We start from the raw sequence: 11,553 nt of genomic DNA on the forward strand, positions 1-11,553 counted from the left end.
CTATAGTTTTGGCAAGTCGGTTAGGACATCTACTCTGTGCATGACGCAAGTAATTTTACCAGCAATTGTTTACAAACAGATTATTTCACTGTATCGCAATTCCAGCGGGTCAGAAGTTCACATACACTAAGTTGACTGTGCCTTTAAACAGCTTGGAAAATTCCAAGAAAATTATGTCATGGTTTTAGAAGCTATGAAATGTTATTACACACATATATAGTCAATAAGGTTCTCATGAAATTTCCATATCAACAATCGAAATGACTGAAAAACGCAGTTCAAAACTTGTTTCATCAAAAACGAAATTCAAGCTTGATAAATCAAATGCATCATTGGGATGTTGTTCGTAAATCCAAACCGTACAGCTAGACCGCTTTAGGAAATGAAATGCACATATTAAAGACGCTAAAGTATAGGCAATGGTCGAAAATGAGGAAGTAAGCTACAAATTCAAATCTTTCGCTCATATGATAGCCTACTGGTTAGCTCCATGGTGCTGAATGGACAGCAGCACCATTCTCTTTTTCATTCAACAGTGGCCTAACCCACACACACAAAAAAAAAGAGGCCTAGTTGTAAATTAAGTACATCAGGGTGAACCTCTCAGTGACAGCGTTGAAGTCTTTATTCCTTTTGAGTTTGAAAAGTCTCAGTTGACATGAGGGCCTAGGATGGCGCAGTTGTACTTCCCCAACACTCCCAATACATAATCCACCAAGGCCGCAGCTTGTTTGTCATCACACACATCATCATACCAAAGACGCCTCCTTGACTTCACTTTTAGCCACAATGCAAAATCATAAAGATCTGGCCTTTGTTTGTCGTATCTAGCAGTTGTCCCATCTACTGCAACAAACGTGGCTGCATTAATCTCCTCTTCAATGTCATTTTGAATCACATCCCTGACTGCTTCAATGAAATCATACTGTATTCTGTTTGATATTCCTGGAAACACAGTGGAAGTCTCAAGTGTCTTGCTAACATTTCGCATTTTTCAGCCAAGGTATCCAATAACTACATAGTTGCCAAGATTACATGAACCTGTACTCACATCATTACCACAAAATGCTAATTCTTGTTTCTCTAGGTAGCATGTTACTCTAATAAGGTCCTTCAAAATCTCAGTTTTCCCCTGCAAACAGAGGAGGTCCTGAGGACATTCAGCAACGTTTTCTCTGGGGGATGTTTGTGTAGTTCCTTGTAAGTTACCAGGACATCACTGAGGGCCATGTCAGGATCTTTTTAGGACATTCTTAGTCCTTAGGACACCGTGTGATGGTCCCAAGGGACGTGTTTTAATTTCCCGGTTTGTCCTGAGACGTTTTTATGACGTTTTTGGGACGTTGTGTCATGGTCCCCTGAACATTCTTAGGATGTTGTCATGGTACCCTGGAGGTTTTTGTCATGTTGATGGTCCCAGGTTTTCCAAACCATTATAAGTCAGGTAATGAGATGGTATGTGGGTTTTAAGGTAAGTGGTACACTGTTCAACTAAAATAGAGTAAAAATCTTTAATCAAGGACAATATGATTACATTTGGCATGATCACTTAGTACTGTTTTTTTCCATATAACCCCACCTGGGACTTGAACTCATATCATGTGGATTTGGGTTATGCTGATCTTTCACAAAGTCTGTACAATTTCAGAAGTCCTCTACACATTCCATTACCTATAAAACATCTCTGCACAGATGGCAAAAGAATGCCATCTGCACTACTATTTTAGTTATCAGTTAATATAACTATTTGTAGGATAAATAAAGGGGGCATTGTTAGAGGAATTTAATACTTATGTGTTTGTTAACCAATTCAATTATAACAAAGCAAAATACTTTGTCCGTTTCTAAGAATTTGTAAGGTTCTTATTTGCATAAAATAGACAAAGATCAGTCTCAAAATGAATCAATAGCGTTTATTCCCGAGAGCTCTGGTCATAATACCATGTACATTGGTTTATATACCTCACATTTCGGCATAAATGTCCCTCCTCTCAGATACAATGGCAATATAGTTCACAAGCCTTCTCACAGTGTCTGCCACCTGTTAAACAATCTACTACAAGCCCAAGGTCCCTCCCCTCCCTGGGTAGGGACAGAATGTCCTGTAAGGAACACAGTATTCCAGCCGGTCTGACGAGAGCTCCATTCGTTTCTAACAAGGAACAGAAAGTCCTTGTTCTAATTCTTAATACTTATACTTATACTTAATACTTATACTCAGTATTATGATTATAATACGATTCATACATTCATACAGTAACAGAGTAGTATTCTGTTTATTTGTAGTTCTAAGTTAAATGTATATATAATTTAGTCATTCATAAAAATCCCATAACAGGCATATAAGCAGACAATGAAAGTTCTTACAATATTAGATGACATTACTCTAAAACAGGCTATAGGCTACATGTGCACCACCAAGTCAGAACAGTAGGATAAGTTATGAGGGGGAAAGGGAACACATTATTAGGGTGAGGCACATGTGCTTCTAACAGCTTACTACACAACATACACTTAGTATTACTTTCTTAGCTACAGTGTACATATCTCCCTGGCATATTACATCATTTATGCAGCAGCATACAAGACATTTTTGGACTCACATTTGTGCTGTGTTCAGTTGAACAGGAAGGTGGCACGGTGGTCCTTGTGGGCAAATTCATGAAACCTTGTCATCAAAGTCTGGCATACTCTGGATTTATGATGCTTTCAAGACAACGGAGAACTCTGGGAAAAAAACTAGTTTGAATCATGACATCAGTGATCTTCAGGTCGGAGCCCTCGAAAGAGGCCCGAGTTTCCGACTTGGAATTCCGACTTGGAGTTCACAGTTGTCTTGAACTCACTGTATCCTGAGATTTCCCAGTTCAGAGTTTCCAGTTGTTTTGAACATGGCAAAAGTCATGCTGGATTGACAGAAGGGCCAATGTATTCAACCTTTTCTGAACCATGGTGTTGCTTGTGAATTTGAACCCATTTACACTTTGAAAAGACATCTTTAATCAATCAAATGTATTTATAAAGCCCTTTTTACATCAGCAGATGTCACAAAGTGCTATACAGAAACCTAGCCTAAAACCTCCAAGTAATGCAGATGTAGAAGCACGTTTTATCTATAATATCTCTTCAGATGAACAAAGATTAAAAAGTATTTGCCAGTAGGTTGTCAACGTGATTTATGATGACTCCTTGTCTAGCTAAGATTTTGAAAAGTAGATATAACGTTTTTGGATGTAGATATAACATTATTTGACGTCATTTAATCTGTGGACAAGGTCATTGGAATATTTTAGGCTTCCCTGGTCTTTGTGGTTTAATCTGTGTTTGAAATTCACTGTTCGACTGAGAGACCTTACAGATAAAGTGCATTCGGAAAGTTTTCAGACCCCTTGATTTGTTTTCTACATTTTGTTATCGTTACAGCCTTATTCTAAAATGGATTAAATCGTTTTTTCCCCTCAATCTACACACAATACCCCCAAATAAAAAAAATAACAGGTTTAGAAATGTTTGCAAATGTATTAAAAATAAAAAACTGATATCACATTTACATACGTATTCAGACCCTTTACTCAGTACTTTGTTGAAGCACCTTTGGCAGCGATTACAGCCTTGAGTATGACGCTACCATCTTGGCACACCTGTATTTGAGGAGTTTCTCCAATTATTTTCTGCTGATCCTCTTAAGCTCTGTCAGGTTGGATGGGGAGTGTCGCTGCACAGCTATTTTCAGGTCTCCAGAGATGTTCGATCGGGTTCAAGTCCGGGATCTGGCTGGGCCTCTCAAGGACATTCAGAAACTTGTCCCGAAGCCACTCCTGCGTTGTTTTGGCTGTGTGCTTAGGGTCGTCCTGTTGGAAGGTGAACCTTCGCCCCAGTCTGAGCACTCTGGAGCAAGTTTTCATCAAGGATCTCTCTGTGTAGTACTTTGCTCCATTCATCTTTCCCTCAATCCTTTCTAGTTTCCCAATCCCTACCACTGAAAAACATCCCACAGCATGATGCTGCCACAAACCCGCTTCACCGTAGGGATGGTGCCAGGTTTCCTCCAGATGTGACGCTTGGCATTCAGGCAAAAGAGTTCAATCTTGGTTTCGTCAGACCAGAACATCTTGTTTCTCATGGTCTGAGAGTCTTTAGGTGCCTTTTGGCAAACTCCAAGCGGCCTGTCATGTGCCTTTTACTGAGGAGTGGTTTCCATCTGGCCACTACCATAAAGGCCTGATTAGTGGAGTGCTGCAGAGATGGTTGTCCTTCTGGAAGGTTCTCCCAACTCCACAGAGGAACTCTGGAGCTCTGTCAGAGTGACCTTCAGGTTCTCGGTCACCTCCCTGACCAAGGCCTTTCTCCTCCGATTGCTCAGTTCAGCTGGGCGGCCAGCTCTAGGAAGAGTGTTGGTGGTTCCAAACTTCTTCCATTTAAGAATGATGGAAGCCACTGGGTTCTTGGGGACCTTCAATGCTGCAGAAATGTGTTGGTACACTTCCCCAGATCTGTGCCTCGACACAATCCTGCTCGGAGCTCTACGGACAATTCCTTTGACCTCATGGCTATGTTTTTGCTCTGACATGCACTGTCAACTGTGGGACCTTATATAGACAGGTATGTGCCTTTCCAAATCATGTTCAATCAATTGAACTTAAAAAAATTAAAATAAAAACATGAGCTGGTGCACACCCAGAAAATAGTTAGTGTGGAGGTGCTGACTAACGGTGAATAAACTATCAAAATAAAGAAAGTCGCACACTCCATGTATAATCTCCCAACAATTTAATGGGCAATGTTTCGGCATCACTGTGCCTTCCTCAGGGTAACGTCATAAATACTTGAACCAGGTTATATAGACACACTGTGCAATTAGTGTAACCAATGACAATGAGCTTACTACAGGTGGACTCCAATCAAGTTGTAGAAACATCTCAAGGATGATCAATGGGAACAGGATGCACCGGAGGTCAATTTCGAGTTTCATAGAAAAGGGTCTGAATACTTATTTAAATAAGGTTTTTATTTGTAATAAATTTGTCAATTTCTAAAAACCTGTTTTCACTTTGTCATTATGGGGTATGGTCTGTAGATTGGTGAGGAACATTTTTAATTTAAACCATTTTAGAACAAGGCTGTATCGTAACAAAATGTGGAAAAATCCAAGGGGTCTGAATACTTTCTGAATGCACTGTAATAGCATGTGTGGGTTACAGAGGTGAGGTAGTCATTCAAAAAGCATGTTAAACACTATTATTGCACAGTGAGTCCATGCAACTTATGTGACTTGTTGAGCAGATTTTTTATTTAGGGTTGCCATAACAAAGGGTTTGAATACTTATTGACTCAAGACATTTCAGTTTTGGATTTTTTATTAATTTGTAAAATTCTCAAAAAACATAATTCCAATTTGACATTATGGGTGGGGTATGTGTGTAGGCCAATGACAAAATATCTAATTGTAATCCATTTAAAATTCAGGCTGTAACACAACAAAATGTGGAAAAAGTCAAGGGGTGTGAATACTTTATGAGGCACTATATGTCAGTGTGTCAAATATGTAAGTTGAAAAGCAGTGTTTGTTTGTGTGGGGGTGTTGGTGGCCCTAGCATATCCAAAAGACAAAGAGCTGTGACTGGATCAGTGGTTCACCAATCAGGGCCTTGATGGACTTGGCAAAAGTAACAAGGGGTGATGTGTAATGAAACTAGGTTGTGAATGCCCTGGGTAAAATGTACGATTATTTTTGCAAACATCAGGTGACAAACCAAGAACTGGAGATAGACTTCCATGGGATCATGACAATGTCCAAAGAACATTCAGGGGACCCTGACACAACATCCCAAGAAAGTACTAAAAACGTCCTCGGGGGATGTTCCCAAGACAAACTGGAAACTAGACAAAACCGTGACACAACGTCCTGACAACTTCAGGCCACCATTTCGTGACGTCCCGGGGACATCCTACGGACTCATTGTTGTTTGCAGGGTAGTTCCCTCTAAGTTCCCACAAAATCACTGAGGACCATGTCTAAACCTTTTTAGGATGTTCTCAGGACTTTCATTTGACTAGTTCTTAGGATGTCGTGTGATGTTCCCAAAGGTAATGTTCTCTGGGGATCTTTTTTCTAGTTTCCTGTTTGTTCCGGGGGCTTCCCCGAAGACACTTTTAGAATGTTCTTGTGACGTTGTGCCATGGTTCCCTGGGTGTCTGGATCCCGGTTTGTCCCGGGGACATCCCTGAGGCTGTTTAAGACGTTCTTGTGTTGTGTCATTGTCCCCTGGAGGTTTTGTCTAGTTCCCGGTTTGTCCTGGGGACGTCCCAGAGGATGGCTTTTCATAACACCTTTTTCATAACATATTTTTTTATTAGATTAGCATTGCCTACCCTGACTGCATGTCAATGTCCTACAGTACACGTTTAAAGCTGTACAGTACATTCTAAGTGCAATTCCAGATGAAGTTGAAATCAGCATGGCGTTTAATTGTATTCTGTGGAATCAATGATGTGATGTGCTTCACATTTCCATATCATAAAATTCATGTCCTATACAGTGTCAATTTTATGATCACTATGTTTGATGTACAGTTACAAGATGCCATGGCTTCATGCCCTGGATTGTTCTGAAGCGAATGTTCCTATGCTTGTCTATTGCGAAGAAACAGCACGCACCTCAATGCACTCATGACTCCTTTCAATGTGCACCAAAATTATGATCCGTTTCCCCGAATTGCATTGTGAAAGCCTGACAGTGTAATATTGTATTTTATAACTTAGCTAGTCACGTTAGCTATAGAACCAGCTTTCAATCGATGCCCACAAGCCCCAGACTGATTTATAATGGACCGTTTTTGGATTACGTGAACATCCGTAATTGTATGATGGCGGGTATGCAGGGTTGTGTTCCAAACAACTACAAGTGTGCTCGCTCTAGTTCCTCAACGGCACAGCTAGGAGAGCTCCAAAAAACACCTTATAGTTGAAGACTCTTCTTTGAGTCATAAAAGTGCATTGAAATGACTGTGCTGGGGTGTGTGGCCACTTGGAGACACCAATTAAGTTCTCTCACTTAAACCCTTGTAAATTGGTTGTCTTATGTTGCACCTACTCCACATGTTCTAGGGATATTCTTATCATGTTACTGAATGTATCCAGAGTATTTTCAGATTTCGTTATCAACAAATGCAGCGAAAAGTACAGTAATTCTAAAATGCTAATAAAATCAACAGTGTAATGTTTGACTTCAGTCTTGTGTCAGGTGAACTGTGTCCTCAACTTCGGAATAATAATTGTCCCATAATCCCCAAACAGTTCCCTTTCAATTGCTACCACTGCCATGGTTATACATATGCTTTTCAAATTTCCTCTGTAAGAAACATTTCAATTTAGCTCTATCCATGGGGTTCATTTCCAACATACCAGTACACCTTAAAAGGCACACTCAACAAGATGACGTCGTCATACTCAGAGGGGCATCCTACTTACAGAAAACAATATCAGCAAATTGTGTTTCAGACTTTAATTATGTCATTTGTGCTGGTTTCTGTAAGTAGGAAGTCGACCCCAGTTGTGTGTCTATGATGATGTAGTTTTGCTGTGTACCTTTTAACATTTTACGTGACAATGCTGACGTGATGATGATCGTGTACTGCCAGCAGATCTTAATTAGCTTCATGTGAGTAGGCTGTTTTCTTTATGCGAGAACTCATCGCGAGCGTGCTTTCTTTAGTAGGAAACACTACTCCCATCCCCTCTAGAAACTGCTGATCCATGTTGAGTCCTCCACATGACACATTTGTTTGAACTCGTAATTTGACTTCAATAGACTGCAACAGAGAATGAGGAAGTTCACTACTACTGAGATTTTATAGAAGCATTTTGGAGCCAGAAACTCTTCTTCTGGTAAATGTAGCGAATTGAGAAGTGTGGTTGTTGACTGTGGGATGGGAACAGCTGTGTCAGTCTAGCATGAGAGAGAATCAGTCTTCTGCCCGCCCACTGAGTCAACACACACACAATGCTGTGATGATAAAATATGCATAATTAAGAGAATTATATTTGAATAGTCTGAAATGTAACACTGTAAGATTTCCAGTCCCAAGACCTTAATTTTCTGTAAACGCATGCAAACACAAGGATTTGTGTGCACACCAATGGCATAACAAATTGTCCCAATGCTTGTTTATAATGGACACATTTGAGATTGTGTCTACCATATTTCATTGCATTAGTTAAGAATGAATATCCAAGATGTTGCTGGTAACTACAGTCCGAGGACTTAATAAAGCATCTCTGAAATGTTGAATTATTACTTGCATCTACAAAGTTTACAAAAACGCTGAAAAGGCTGACCTCTTTATACATTTATATTCCGTTACCTTGCCAACAAACCATGCACGCTGCAGCTGCTAAGATACTCTGGTCCTCTTGTTGAGATATGCCCTTATTTAGGCACGCAACCAACTGACTCAGACTCCAAGCAATGGAATTCTCTTTAGAAGAACATCTTAGCAAACACTGCACAGAGAGAGGCCCATCCTTCTGCTGTCAGCGGATGGAGAGAGAGAGAGCGGCCTCCTTCAGACTTAGTCTTATCCACAATTTATGGCTTGTTCAGGATGTGTTGCTTGGAAATACATTAAATTATACGAAGGGAAATGTAATGCATGAAGTGATTTAAGAATTCTGACAATGGTATATCCCAAGCTAATAGGCCCACCAGTCAGCCATATGTCAGTATGACGTTACTGCTCCCCAGTTCCCCCCGCTTATTAGTATGTTATTGCTCATGTTGTCTATTCTCACTGTTCCTGAGTCCACCGAGGGTGACATTACAATACAATATTGTACCTACAGTAGTATTACCTTACACCAAGGTGCTACTGCCAATCTTAAAGTAAGAACACCTTGCGAACAATAACAAAGAGATGAGTCATTGCTAGACCCTGAACGTTACACAACGCAGAAGGGAATAAAAATCCTCCATTTCACAATGTCATGTGTTCATACATATTGCAATAGTTTTTGCCCTGGTACTGCCCTCTGTCGGTTTTCCCTACTCTGTAATGAAGTCTTGAGGCAGTCTGTGACGTGCCATGCCTCATTTGGCCGCTTGATTGGTCTCTTTGTTACGGTTTTGACCAGTTTGAAATGCAATTATGATCAATCGGAGCACGGTCCAGGGTCACTACAGCACTTTGGGGCTCATACCTTGCCTCAGAATGTCTTACCCACACCCCCTCTCCTCCCTACCCCCATACTCCGAAGGCGTTTGGGTGATCAAAGGGCGTATAATCTGGCCCAGTAATGGATATTAAACTGAGTGGAATGTGGAACGAACCTTCCCTCACTCGTGAGGGCTTCCGAGTGGCGCAGCGGTCTAAGGCACTGCATCTCAGTGCTAGAGGCGTCACTAAAGACCCTGGTTCGATTCCAGGCTGTATCACAACCGGCCGTGATTGGGAGTCCCATAGGGTGGCGCACAATTGGCCCGGGTTTGTCCGAGGTAGGCCGTCATTGAAAATAAGAATTTGTTCTTAACTGACTTGCCAGTTAAAGCTTAAATTTAAAAAATGTAAATAAAGGGGGCTAGGAGCAGAGCGATTGTCTCTTTGACTTTAAATGAACCTTGCTGTGATGGTTTTTGCCCGCGGTACTCCTTCATAAAGGCTGCAGAAGGTCAAAGCAGCAGAAGCAACCAAAATCCTTTATATCATGTATGATACCTAACAAGTGGTCTAACCCCTAATGATGAGTAGGAGTGTTTACTGTGAGATATTAATACTGTATTGTTTACAGAGCTACGGGACTTTGGGCGGAGCGGAAGAGGGCGGCAGATGTGTGTTTAGAAGCATGGAATAAATTTGCCCTGGGCTCACGCTGATATAATAACCTAGAGAGTTCCTCTCACTAGTCTATTCTGGGATAATTGTATATGGTTTGTCAGTGTGAGCATTCAGCAGCCATTAACCTGCTATTTCTGATCCTCATCAACACTTCACACCAAGCAGGAGATCAGGATAGAAGTCAGTCTAAAAGCAAAAGTTACCATTTTAAAAACGAGTGTTGGTTTTTTATTTCGACGGTCATAGAGATTGGTCAGTGGAATGTTAACACACACTGAAAGAATAATTAGACCTTTAAAACCTATATCATTAGCCGATAACAATCGTAAGTGCAACAGTATTCAAGGTCAGCATCTCTAGGTCCATTTTATTCACATACATCATGAACTGCCCTGAAGCTGTATTGGTTGACCTTCATCTACACACTGGTGGTCTATCTATGTCCCCTTCACCTCCAGTTCTTGCCTTTACTGCTGACTCCGTACTCAAGGGCAGGGTGCTTTAGGCCTGGTAAAAGATGTCCTCCATTTTGAAAATCTAGAGTTGCATATGACACCAAGACTTTGCCCTCGGCCATGGCTGATGCTAGAGAGACTGTGAGAGTTGAGCCAGAGTTCAAACCGGAGGTGGGTCAAAAGGAAGACGGTTGCTCCAGGAGTCATATAGAAGTCTGACAAGTTCCTGTGCCAGAATGTGACAACCAAATATGTATACAGCATAATAACTAACTAGCTGTATTGGCGGCAGGTAGCCTATAGCCATTAAGTGTTGGGCCAGTAACCGAAAAGGTCGCTGGTTCGAATCCCCGAGCCGACTAGGGACAAATCTGTCTGTGCCCTTGAGCGAGGCACTTAACCCTAATGGCTCATGTAGTCACTCTGGATAAGAGAGTCTGCTCAATGACTAAAATGTATTTGGAAGGTTAAGTCAGCCCTTTGTCTTCGCAAAGCTACTGGCAAAATCCAAGCCGCTATATATATGCTGTTCTGATACTTGTTAATAATGCTTTTTAGCACAAGAGAGCCCATGTCCAACACTTTTCTCCTCGGTGATGGATAAATTATTCTCTGACAATGACAATAATATTGATTCCGTGAGATAACGACTGCTTTTTGCATATTTAGAGTTGCATGATGCTAAGATTATTGCAGCCTTGGACAAAAAGTTCATTATCTGCAGGCGATGTTCTCATCTTGAAAGATAATGTCTTTTTATTTTTTTATGTTATGCTCTTATTGCAATTTAAAACTGTAACGATAACATTCAAATTGCAGTATCACCAGCCATTTTGAATTAACCTTCAATGGATCTGTATCTCCTCCATAAGCCACAACCTTTATACTTTATCAAGAAAGTATCTTTTAACATGCATGTGTCATCTTAAATTGATCCAATAATGTAATATTTAAAGATAATGATGTATTTAGAGTGAGATTAAAACACAGTATTATTATCCCATTAAAGCATGAATCCACAAGTTGACAAACTGATATTTGAGGATATCAATTCTAGAAAATTCTAGAAAAATTCTAGAAAATCCTGTGGGGTTTCAAAATTCTCCAGGTCTCATGAAGGGTTCTACTGTATGTTCGTGTTTGTTTAAATGTTTTTATGAATATCACTACCAATAATCTAATTAACACATTTTGGATGAAATACCTACTGTCAAAAAGAGGAGAATATCTTCTTACTATTTCTTAACTCATAATATTGAGCATATTAC

Source organism: Oncorhynchus tshawytscha, linkage group LG06 (assembly GCF_018296145.1).
Source record: "Oncorhynchus tshawytscha isolate Ot180627B linkage group LG06, Otsh_v2.0, whole genome shotgun sequence".
NCBI classification, from domain to species: Eukaryota; Metazoa; Chordata; class Actinopteri; order Salmoniformes; family Salmonidae; genus Oncorhynchus; species Oncorhynchus tshawytscha.